General features: G+C 46.3%; 2 long non-coding RNA genes across 4 annotated transcripts in view; both read right to left on the reverse strand.

The window, feature by feature from the left end:
- Positions 1 to 12,951, reverse strand: part of LOC144684306 (uncharacterized) — a 245,606-nt gene that overhangs the window by 103,204 nt on the left and 129,451 nt on the right. The gene's annotated exons all lie outside the window — the stretch shown is intronic.
- Positions 7,591 to 11,414, reverse strand: LOC144684302 (uncharacterized). The gene is made up of 2 exons (XR_013577473.1): positions 8,314 to 11,414; positions 7,591 to 8,281 (listed from the first exon to the last, which is right to left on the reverse strand). It is a non-coding gene; the product is annotated as an uncharacterized LOC144684302 (long non-coding RNA).

Below are 12,951 nucleotides of genomic sequence, written 5' to 3' on the forward strand. Positions count from 1 at the left end.
CTCAGATACTGAAGCAGTCCATGTTCAAATGCAGCAAGACCTGGACAATATCCAGGCTTGGGCTGACAAGTGGCAAGTAACATTCACACCACACAAGTGCCAGGCAATGACCACCTCCAACAAGAGAGAACCATTGCCCCTTGACGTTCAATGGCATTACCATCAATGAATCCTCCACTATCAACATTCCTGGGGTTACCATATAACTGAAACTGAACTGGACTAGCCACATAAATACAGTAGCTACAAGAGCAGGTCAGAGGCTAGGAATCATGCGACGAGTAACCCACCTCCTGACTCCCCAAAGCCTGTCCACCATCTACAAGGCACAAGTCAGGAGTGTGATGGAATACTCCCCACTTGCCTGAGTGTTCCACAACACTCAAGAAGCTTGACACCGTCCAGGACAAAGCACCCCACTTGATTGACACCACATCCACAAACATTCACTTCCTCCACCATTGGTGCACAGTAGCAGCAGTGTGTGTACCATCTACAAGACGCACTGCAGGAATTCACCAAGGCTCCTTTGACAGCACCTTCCAAACCCACGACCATTACCGTCTAGAAGGACAAGGGCAGTAGATAGATGGGAATACCACTGCCTGGAAGTTCCCTCCAAGTTAGTCACCATCCTGACTTGGAAATATATCACCATTCCTTCACTGTCGCTGGGTCAAAATCCTGGAACCCCCTTTCTAACAGCACCATGGGTGTGCCTACACCACATGGACTGCAGCGGTTCAAGAAGGCAGCTCACCACCACCTTCTCAAGGGCAAATAGGGATGGGCAATAAATTCTGGACACATCCCATGAATGAATAAAAAAAAGTCCTGCCTCAGAAAGCCTGCCGACCAATCTGATTGGCCGGCAGTTCTGCAGTCCCAGCAGTCCCACATGGAGCAGCCTCCAAATGCAACAGGGGACCATAAAATTCTGCCCCAGGAGTAGATGATATGACCAATTGAGCCTTCTCCGCAATTCAATAAGATCATGGCTAATCTTTTATAACAACCCCGCTTCTCAATGCTATCCCAAATTCCTTGATTCCTTTAGTGATTTATTGATCACAGTCTAGAATATACTCAACAGCCGGGCACCATAGCCCTCTGGATAGACAATTTCAGCTGGGCATCTATTCTCTGGTGAATGGGAAGTGATTACATTGAAATATTTAATATTCTTGGGGGACTTGAGAGGTGCTGAGAAGCCCTGGAGAAACTTCACCTCATATCAGTCCTAAATGGCCAATCACTTATCCTGTGAAACAAACACGGTCTAATCGTTGACACAAAGTTAAAGGCTTTTTGCAGCTCGTTTTAGATTCTCCAGCTTGAGGAAACAGCCTTTCAGCATTGATCTTGTTAAGTCCTCTAAGAATTTTGTATGTTCTAATGAGATCACCTCTCACTCTGCTAAACTCTAGGATATGCCGGCCCATACTACTTAACTTCCCCTCATAGGATAACTCCTCATCCTAGGAATCAATCTAGTGAACTGTCATTGCACCACCCCCCAGGCAAATATATCCTTCCTTAGCTAAGACCAAAATTGTACACACTATTCCAGGTATAGAATCACCAAAGCCCTGTACAATTACAGAAAGACTTCCTTACTCATACTCCAACCTCATTGCAATAAAAGGTAACATACCATTCTGCCTTGCTTGCCATACCTGCATGTTAACTTTCTTTCATTTGTGCACCAGGACATCCAAATCCCTCCAAATACCAACATTAACTAGTCTCTCGCCTTTTAAAAAATAATAAATAATCGACTTTTCTATCCTTCCTACCTTTATAAGTGAGATTTCAGAGAACAGTCATTTTGTTACAAATGAGATTTCAGTAAAACAGAATTATTAGTTTGATATATAGTTATGCTTAGACAAATGGTATTGATTTTCGATTGAAGCCAGGTTCAAATAATTTCAAAGAACTATGGGAGGAATTTTATGTACCCGCTGGCCTCAGGTGTATTCGTTGGCATGAGCAGAGAATATGGCGGTTTCACAATGTTATGAAATCAGTTTGCAATCGTCCGCTCTGCCCGTCAATGACGGGCTGCGTTTCCCGCTGTCAGACATCGGGAACCTCATTGTAATACATCTGCACATCATTATAAGGCCAGTCCACTGGAATCATTCCCACCCCTGCCCCCACTGGATCGCCTGCCCATGTCAGCGGGAAAACACACCGGTGCAGAACACATCCTGAGAAGTTTGACGTGCAGAAGACAGGACTTACCGCCAGGGCCCTGCTTACGCTGGGGAAATCCGAGGAGTGGAACATGTGGGTGCTCGACTGCAACAGGGCCCTGGAGGAAGGTCCATGACATGCTGGGTGGATTCTCATAGACATGGCTCCGCCGCAAAGCAGTTCACAGAAGTTGGAAAGTCACCATTGAGGGTCTGCTCACAACAGATGATGGTTGAGGGGATGAAGAGGAAGGTCCAGCTGTGTTTGGTTGAGGAAGGTGTACCGAGGGGTGGGAGAGGAAGGTCAAGGTGGGTCAGGTTGGGAGTGGGGGAGTGAAGGTGTCGGGGGGGAGGTTGAGATGGGGAGAGACTACATGGGATGAGGGGTTAACGGGGATGGAAGGTGTAATTGAAGGAGTTCAGAGGAAGGAAGGAGTCCAGGGGGAGAAAGGAATCCGGGGGGAGGAAGAAGTGCAGAGAGCAGTCGGAGTCCGGGTGAAGAAAGGAGTAAGGCTGGAGGAAGATGTAAGGGTATCTGAAGGAATCAGAAAGGGGGAAGGAGTAAGGGTGGAAAAAGAAATAAGTGTGGAGGGAGGAGTCTGAAGAGGGGAAGGAGTAAGGGTGGCAGAAGAAGGGTGTCTGAAGTGGTCAGGAAGGGGAAGGACTAAGGCCGGGGGGGTAGTTCGGTGGGGAGAGGCTGAGGGCATAGAAGGAGTTCCGGAGGTGGGTCAGGGAGTCCAGGGGGAGAAGGAGTTCCAAGGAGGGATGGAGTCTGGAGTGGGGGATGTCCACGTGAACATGTAAGGCAAGGCTCTGATGAATCCATGACTGTCTCCTGGGGAGGGAGCTGAAGGTAGGTGTGGTACGAGGGGATGGTGAAAATGACCAAGGGCAGAGTGAGCCAGTAGGGTGAGGGTTCGACGGTATCAGTAGAAGGGACTGTGAGGGTGACTGGTGGGGACTCGGAGGCAGACACGGACCCTGGGGGTGAGAAGGAGGAGGTCGGGGAGGTTAATGTGGATGGGGTAGGATTTCCGGTAAGGAAGGGAATGTGCACGTTCACCTGGACATCCCCAAAAGAAAAGGGTTGTGACTGGTAGATCATGGAGGTGGAAGGTGATGCCAGGGGGGTCAACAGCGATGGGGGAAAGGGAATGGGTGACTGGGGGAGAGGAAAGGACAGGGGACCTGAAGAAGAATGTTTGACGCACCATGCTTTCCAAATCAGACGTGAAAGGAGACTTGTGTTGGGTGAGATCAGCTGCTGCAAGGAAGTGTGATCAGTGGGTGGGCGGAGATGCAGGTCAACTCAGATGGACAACTGAAAGTGAACCCTAGCAGGCAGTATTGAAAATGCTCAGGGCATTGACCTGAATGTGATGCGGGAAGGATCCGTGTGCATGGGAGAGTGCTTACACGAGGCTCCAAAAGGCCCTGTCACATACGCTTCTACCTTCAGGAACACTTGTGGGCCGCCTGTGTGCAGCTGAACTGTGAGTGGTCAGGGATGCAGGGGAAGGACTCATGAAGCCTGTCAATGAAGCTGAAAGACACCATTACACATTATTCAGTGAAAGTGAATGTATTTCCAGATTGTAAAGTGACAAAATGGGTTCACCCATGCAACCAACTGTGATCAGAATTTCTTAACTTTTGAACGCCTAAGACTTCTGGTTGCTGCCCTAACATCCACAGCTGGGGTGGAGGCAGCCTGTGCAATGGTTGGCCCTGTTGCCTTTGATGCATTCGGCATGGATCCTCTGAAGAGCCAAGGCTTTGGGGGCCCTGGATTGCTTTGGCTGTCCTCCTGTGGGTCACTGCTCCCTTTGTGGTGACAGAGGATGGGATTGAGGGTGTCATAGGCAAAGGGGACTCAGGGAGAGCGGACAGCCTCTGAGGTTCCTGAGTGGATAACCCAGGGGTCTCAAGCTGCTACTCCTCCTCCCCTTGGGTGCCTGAGGGCCCTGACCTGACTCCTTGAGGGGAAGGAGCACCTAGGGGGACGTCTAGGTGCCCTATTTCCCTCTCACTTTGCCACTGCAGGAACTCACCCATGGCTCCCGGGATGGAGTGTAGGTCTACACACATCTCCACATTCTGCTGGACCAGGGTCTCCACGGCATCCGCCATCCTCCCCATGGAGACCTTCATACGCACACATTTGAGCACCACTTCATCAGAGAGCAAGCAGGCGCACTCCTCTGACTGATGTGTCATTCTGTTGAGGGCTTCCAACATCTCTGCATGATGTTACCCCGTCTTCTGCTGACTCTCCAGGATGATTTGGAAGGCCAAATCCAGAGGCTCACCACCTGACTCAGATGTCACAGATGCCTCTTCCCCAGCAGTTCTCTGAGTGCCGGGGAGCTCGGCTGAACCTGCCTCCACCTGCTGTGTATACGTGTCCGTGTGGTGACCACCAGATTGTGAAGCTGAGCCTGCTCTAGATCTTGGTCCCACTGACTGCGCTGGTGGAGGGGGTGGGTAAGCGCTATGACTGGTCTTCCAGGCTGCTTACTTACAGCTCTTCAATGGAGGAGGTGTCTACTTCACTGGAGGTGAGAACGTGGATGGAGCTGAGGGACTGACTGGCTGAGGGTGTTGGTCGCTTAGCAGAGCTCCCTGTGAACCAAAGTAGAGATAATTAATGCATGGTAGCAGAGTCAAAAGCAGGAGAGAGAGCACTTATAGTTGTGTTGAGAGAGGGAAGAGGTGGTGCAGGACCCTCACGTGGGTGTTCATTGCTGACCTCACCGTCACCGCAGGCACGGTCCACGTCCTCACCAATCAGGGCGATGGCTCACTCCTCAAAGTGAGTGAGGGGCCTAATGTGGGCCACTCCACCCCCAGTCTGGGACCTCTCCCTGCTGTTGTCAGGCAGCTTCTCCTGCATGAAAACAGATGGAGAGTGTGTGAGCAGGACACATGGCACTGTGTGGAATGTTTGTGTGCTGAGTGGAGCCATGGACGGGATGAGGATGTGAGCTCCAGAGGATATGAGCCTGCTGGAGATGTGAGGGGGTGTGTGAGAGTTAGCAGTGTTGTCCCTTGAGATGTGAGATCCCTGTGGATGTATGATGGGTTTGTGAGTGTGAGAGTTGAGAGTGATGAGAAGAGTGACTTACCCTGGTGGAATGGATAAGACCATTCATTCTGTGCGACACTGGGTGACTGTCCTCTTTTGCAAGGCATTGCCGCCATTGCCACCACCTCCCATGCTGGAATGGTGATGTTGCTGCTCCTCCTGCAGCCAGAGCGGGATTAGAGGACATCACGGCGGGCCTCCACTGCATCCTAAAGGCGCTCCAGGGACTTGTCATTAAACTTGGGGTGGGGGGTGGCTGTAGGCTTCTTGCCTTTAGTGGCCATGTCTTCTTTGCAGCAGTCCTGGGCTGGAAGCACTGTGGTGTCCGCATAGCTGATCTTTAAATATGGCGCCCGGTGTGACGAAGCATGGCAAGTGAATGACAGCCTGCACACCCACCATCGAAGCAGCATGTTTCCCGGGAATGCATGATTAATGAGGCAGGATTGGGATGATATGGCATGAAAACCTGCCATAGCGGCCAGTGGGAAAAATGCCCTTTTTCCTGTCCACTACCACACTTATTGCAACCATGGGATGATTCCACCTTATGGATGAAGTTTTCTAAAATGCAGCAATCTCAGTGGAAGGCTTAGAACAGCCGGGAAACAGGGTTCAGAGAACGGCACACAATGCAAGCTGTTAGAATAAACCGCTATCCCACATCCCACCTTTCATTTCCATCACAGTCCACTTGGCAGCTGAGGCTAGTTGCATCTGTATGCCAGAGTCTGCAGTTCTGTTTCACTATCTCAGCAACATGCTCAAAATATGGTTTCACTCGTCTGGACACTTTGATTGTTTGATGTGCAAGACAAATAAATTGGACAACCTTGTGCTGAATCTCCGACTGTAAGGTGTTACCCTTCCCAGCATCAAGGACTGGCGCTGGTACATTTACAGCCAGTGTCTCTCTCACTGTTCATGGTCAAGGCTTTGTTATATGCTTACCACAGCAAACAGATGTTTTACAAAACATTGCACATCTTGGGCAGGATTTTGTGCCCTTTAAAAATCATGGGCCAGGACTATTACCCGGTCTTGACACCCCGCCTGCTGGCACCATGTCCGCCCCTGTGTCCGCAGTCCAATTAAAGGTGGCGGGTGAGTTCCTGAGGCTGCATGCCCAATCAGAGCGTCTTCATCCTAGGAGGGCTGGCAGTCCTACTGATAGAAGTGGGTGCTACCGCTGCAGGGCAGAGACCACAGGGATGCCTTCATCTTGAGGTGTCTTCTGAAAAGGTTGGAACTCTAATGAAATGACCTGTGGCCACAGGTGACAGGCTTCACTTGTAGAGGGCAAAACCCTCCACAGGATGGCCTTTAGCAGCAGCTGTGGCCCTGGTGGGGGGATGAGTATATGAGGCCTCATATACTCCCTGGTCAGCCGCTGGCAAGCCACCTCCAGACCCCCTGCTGGGCATGGCCGGGAAGATCCCACCGGCGTTCCCAATCTACCCATAAATGGGCTCTTAAATATTCAAATTAGCTACCTGGCATTGCCAGGTAGGTAACCGCTAGCGGTGATGACCTGCCTCCAGCAAGGTCACCTGGAAGTGAGAACGCATAGGGCTGTTGAGCTGAGGCCCTCATATCAAAATTTCCTCCCAGTCTCATCTTCAAGCCTGTCTCCACAGGGCTGGGAAGATTTCACCCCTTACCTTCCACACTGAACCTCTGCGTTTAATGTTGGTGTTTTTGCCAGCAATTTGTTTTAACTTATTTCCCTTTTAGGTCATTCCTTTCTTGTTCCTGTGTAATGTCTTATTTCAGAATGATGTTTCTCTGTGTTCCTCAACTGCAAATAGTGGGACTGGTTGATACAGAACTTTTGCATCAATGGTCAATCTCTGATTTTATACACAAGGTGGCAAAACCAAATACTGTCTTGAGAACAAGCAGGGTTAGAAGCTGGGGAAAAGAATTGGACATAAAGAGATAGTGGCGGGGAGGGTTCGGGGTAGTTGCAGAGAAAGAAGGGAGAGAGTAAGGAACGAGAGGTAGAGGGGACAATGTTAGAAGAGGGGAGGGGGGAAAGGGAGTATCAGGAGCAGAAAGGGGTTGGAAGGCAAGGTGAAGGAGAATAAAAGGGGAAGATATAAATAAGTATAATAGTGGGAAAGGGGTATGGTGATCCAATGGTCGGAGAGCACCTCAAAAGAGGAAGGGGGTTGGTTAGAAAAATACTGCAGCATGGGGTAGGGGTTGAAAACCACATTGGCAGGAGAGATGGGGGAAGAACATTGAGGATTGGTCCATGATGTCATATATTTTATATCTCAGAGTTATGCAGAGATCACACACCAGTTTCTATGTGTGTAGGAACTTTATTTACAAGAGTTTTAAATATATACATATCTGCTCCATGCTCACAGCTCTTTGCTTCCAGCACCTTACTTTTTCCTAAGTCCACACCCAGGTTTAACCAATCAAGCACAGTGAGCATCAATAGTAAACAGACTCATATAATCAAACACAGAACAGTTGAACAATTGAATACTACATCTTTTCCCCCTTGTAAATCAAGTGACTTGATTTTAAATTAAACCACCCCAAGCAACAAACATATGTATAGTAAGTCCTCACTTAAAATTGTAGTTGCATTTCTGATAATCACAACTTTAAGCGAAGCGACTTTAAGTGAAACATTGGTTCCCAAAGGAATCAATGTTATAACTGTAGTTAGGTTCTGTAGAACCTTCATTCTCAGAAAAAAACAAATATTAAAACATTACACCTTCTAAGTTGCATATTTCACATTGCTAAATTCCTACATTGGTAAATGAAATAACATTTATATTTTTAAACTTATTTTATTTTAAAAGAAAAATGTAGCTTTCTAATTACAGTACCTCCTGCTCACCGCTGATCCTGCTTCCTGAACCTCCCACTCCCTGATCTTCCTGGTGGCTGCAGATTCTCCCCCTCCCTAACCCTCCAAGTTGTGGCATTTCCTGCTCCCCAACCACCAAGTTGTGGCTTCTCCCCACTCCTAGACCTCTGAGTTGTGGCCTCTCCCCCTCCCCAAACTTCTTACTCTCTAATTCAACCACTTGCTGCTTCCCTCTCCTGGACTTGCATTCCTGGTCACAATCCAGGTCTGATCCAAAGATGCAAGTCCTGATGGTGCAGAAGTGCTTTGAGCAAGGGCTCAGGAGGAGAGCAGCAAGGCAGGAGCAGCTTCGACAGTCATTTTTTTTTTTAAAACCTGGGTTGTAGCAGCCCCAGCTTGGCATTTCTTGGCATGAGAGGACACAATTCGGAGGTCAGGGAGCACGTGGGAGAGACCGATCACAAATGGTGCCAATTGGGTCACGCGGGAAACAATGTTAAAACGAACCTTGTGACACTCAATGAGATGACAGGCCCCATTGACCTGCCAACATTAAAGCAAAGCAACGTTAAAGGGGGCAATGTTAAATGAGGACTTATTGTACATTGAGTCATTGCTTAGAGAAAACAGACAAGCTAAACTCTAAGTACAGAAATAATGTTTGAGATTCAAAGATCTATGGTGACTATGCTGAGATCTACGAATTTGAGGTTGTGGTTCTGCGTTATCAACTTAGTTGTGTGAAAAGCTGCAAGATACTTGACCTCGAAGTTGTACTGATGAAGATGATCTGACCATTTGAAGATGCATAGAGGTCAATGATCAGATCCTGACATAGTTAGCAATGTAGTCAGCATTCAGTGATTGTTGTGGAAAGTGAACTTTCTACCATTGAGATACATGTGCCAATGTTCTCAAGCATAGATGCAAGATGCTTGTGTTCAGTTTCCGACAAAGGTAATGACACATAAGTGATTGGTTGTTCACTTCTTTCAATGTACTTTGAGGATGCAGCTCCAAATGCATTTCCTGATGCATCTGTTGTGACATACATTTCTGCATGTGGGTTGAAATGTGTGAGAGCTGGTGGAGGAGCTATCTTCACCTATAATGTGTCAAATGTTGTTTGCTGTGCAATTTTCTATTCTCATTGTGCATTTTTGCGCAGTAGCTTCTGAAGAGGCTCTGCGATCTCTGCATATTTAGGAACGGATTTGTTATAAAAACTGGTAGTTCCGGGGAACAATGACAACTCTTTCATGTTAGACAGGGCCAGAAGCACATGAATTGCTTTGACATTCTTGTATGTCAGTTTTACTACATCTGTTGTCACTCTCTATCTTAGAAAGTCATTCTCGGAATCTGCAAGTATGCATTTGTCCTTGTTGAGCGTTAAATTGTGTTCTGCAAGTCAAATGAACACTGCTGATAATGGCTGGTCATGTTCTGCTTTGTTCCTTCCATGGGCAATGATGCCGTTAAGTAAGTTGAGGGGCCCCTCAATGAAAGACAAGGCTGATGAAATGATCATCTGGACTGTGCTAGGTGCTGAACTTAGTTCATAGGGCATTCTGCAGTACTGAAACGCACCTTCATGAGTAACAAAAACTGTAAGGTATCTGCTTTGCTCTGGGGTATCTGGAGATATCTCCATCACATATCGAGCTTTGCAAAGACTGTGGAATCATGAAATGATGCTGATAGTTCTTGGATTATCAAATGTGGATATTTGGCTGGGATGATAGCTTTGTTAACTGCCTTAAGGCCGGCGCATAATCTAAGTTCATCATTTTTGTGTTGCACAATGGCTAGATTCAATACTGACAGCGATGAGTTGATTTGTCCAATGTAACCATCTGCTTCTAGTCATTTCAGCTCCTGTGACACAGGTTGCAAATGGCAACCATCTCAAATTTTGCAAAACTGGTGGACTTGATGTGTCGACGTGAGGATCATGACAGGAATCCTTAACCTCTCCAAATCCAGTTATTTTTGTCCTTGATTCTTTCATGGGATATGGGCATCAATGACAAAGCCAGCATTTGTTGTCCAACCCTATTAGTCCTTGAACTGAGAGACTTGCTAGGCCATTTCAGAGGGTAATTAAGAATCAACTACATTGCTGTGGGTCTGGAGTCACATGTAGGCCAGACTATGCGTGGATGTCAGATTGGACATTAATGAGCCAGATGAGTTTTTACATGGTCACCATTACTGAGACTAGCTTTATATTCCAGATTTATCAATCAAATTTAAATTCCACTAGCTGTCATTGGTGGGATTTGAACCCATGTACCCAGAGCATTAACCTGGGCCTCTGGATTATGAGTTGATTACTACAATGCCACCATCTTCCCCTAAATAAGGCAAATAAGGAATGATACTGCTGTGTGCAGTCTGTGTCATTGATCACATTAAATTGTGCTCTGGCGGAGCCTTCAAGTTTGAAGCCAAGTCTATTGAAAAGTTTATCTCTCTAAAGCTTCTGCTTTCAGCTACATAGAACATGAACCTGTCTAAGTTGACATTTTTGTGGTGTACTAGAGCTGTGATTGTTCCCAAAACCAGAATAATTGAGTCATCATTAGCTTGCAGAGTGTCTGTCACAGGAGTGACTGAAAGTTGTGAAAAATACTGACGGTAGAGTCTGTTGCTCAAACTAGATAAATCTGCTACATCTGAACTGTCCATTCCTGTAGCGAGAAAGTAGGTCTTGAATCCTGAAACCCCTAAATCCCATGGCATGAGTGGATCTCCAGGCAAAAAAAGGAAAGGTGCAGGAATTATTATACATCATCCTTGTTGCCATTCTGTTGTAGATTTTATATCTTGGAGCTATGCAGAGATGACACACCAGTTTTTGTAAAGTTTTGCTCCATGCTTGTGGTTTCTTTGTTTCCAGCAACTTTTATAGTTTGTTTCCTTTATCCTGAGTCCACATCTAGGCTTAACCAATCAAGCACAGTGAACATCATAGGAAACAGACTCACATAATCAAACACAGTAAAATTGAACAACTGAATACCATATAAGGGTATTTTTTAATCAGGTAGCGGGGGAACAATGGAAATTAATCTAGTGGGAATGGGGGAGTAAATATTTTTATGATCAGTACATGCTCACTCAGAAAGTAGCACCATTATTTTTAAGGGAACAATTCCTTACTTTAGTGCCATATTGCTTATGGGGGCAAGAGACAGCCAGGCCAGTACAAAGAGCAACAGGTGAGGGGATTGAATAATGAGTGCATAGGAAGATTCTGTTAGTATATGAGGAGCCAGCAGGGTGGAGCTGAAGACAGGAAGAGAATATTGAAATTGTACTAAAATAGAGAGGACATTGAGCATTCAATGAAAATTAAGTTCGAGATAGAAAATCTACTAGAGGAGAGCTGAGAAACGGGATGAAAGAAAGATGGATAGTGCAGAGTAAAAGATTAACATCAGGAGCACCTGATACTGATGTAACTATGATGCAACATCACCTAACTAAGAGACTGAGATCTAGTGGGAATCAGAATAACAACTTCATGTAAAGTACTGAGATGTACATGGATCTGTAAATAAACAAAAATGGTTTTTATGAATAACACTCTATGGTACCATTCTTCGGGTAACAGGCAGACCCTAAAGCAATCCTATCTATAACCTGAACACAAGACAAAACATGATGGCAGTGGACAGAATGTAAAGACCCAAAAAAAAACTCCAAGAGAAGACTGCAGACCTGAAAGTCCTACAAATCCTTGGGAAAAGGACGAGAAGAAATAAAGATTGAAGACTCACCTGAAAAAAGGGCATCGTGGGTGCTGCAGATACAAGCAGACACACAGACCCGGAGTCTAGACAACAGTGAGTACAGATCACAATCTACAAGCCAAACTACTGAAGTAGCGACAGATCCAGAGCTAAGGGTAAGTATGGAGTCTACATTGACACTCCCAGTGCTGTTCCAAAGCATTGAAGACTTGCAACAGGCTCAACATTGGGACAATTGGAAGAAATTGGAAGAAGAGACAATCCAGATACAGAACAGCTTCAGATTTGCATAAGAAGGACCTGAAGGATCAGATCAGTACTTTACTCTGTACAGTAGGGGCATAGCAAATGATGTTAATGCTAACAGGATAACAATGAGGCTTCGAGCTTACATAAGAAAGTCCTCCAGGCATTTGATTCATACTTCAATGTTTGAAAGAATTTGATCATTGAGCAAAATTTAATACGAGGAGGCAAAAATCAGGCGAATCCATGGATTCAATTAGAAATGACCTGTACAGACTCATGGACAATTACAACTTGGGATCCTCAGACATGAATTAATATGCGATTGTCTAATGGTTGGGGTCTTGGATGAAACCATATCAGATCTTTTGCAAATGAGGGAAGATTTAACTCTGATACATACATACATACATATGAAATAGGAGCAGAAGGAGGCCATTCGGCGCCTTGAGCCTGCTCCACCATTCAATAAGATCTTGGCTTGCCTATCTACCTCTGCCTTAAAAATATTAAATGACCCTGCCTCCACCACCTTCTGAGGCAGACAGTTCCAAAGTAGCACAACCCTCTGACAGAAAAAAATTCTCCTCACCTCTGTCCTGAAAGGCCAACCTCTAATTTTAAAACAGTGCCCCCTAGTTCTGGACTCAGCCACAAGAGGAAACATCCTTTCCGCATTCAGGATCTTCTATACTTCAATCAAGTCACCCCTCAGTCTTCTAAAGTCCCAGTGGAAACAAGCCCAGTCTGTCCAACCTTTCCTCATAAGACACCCTTGCTCATTCCAGGTATCAACCTAGTAAACCTCTTCTGAACTGCCTCCAACGCATT

This window comes from Cetorhinus maximus, chromosome 9 (assembly GCF_964194155.1).
Source record: "Cetorhinus maximus chromosome 9, sCetMax3.hap1.1, whole genome shotgun sequence".
Taxonomy (NCBI): domain Eukaryota; kingdom Metazoa; phylum Chordata; class Chondrichthyes; order Lamniformes; family Cetorhinidae; genus Cetorhinus; species Cetorhinus maximus.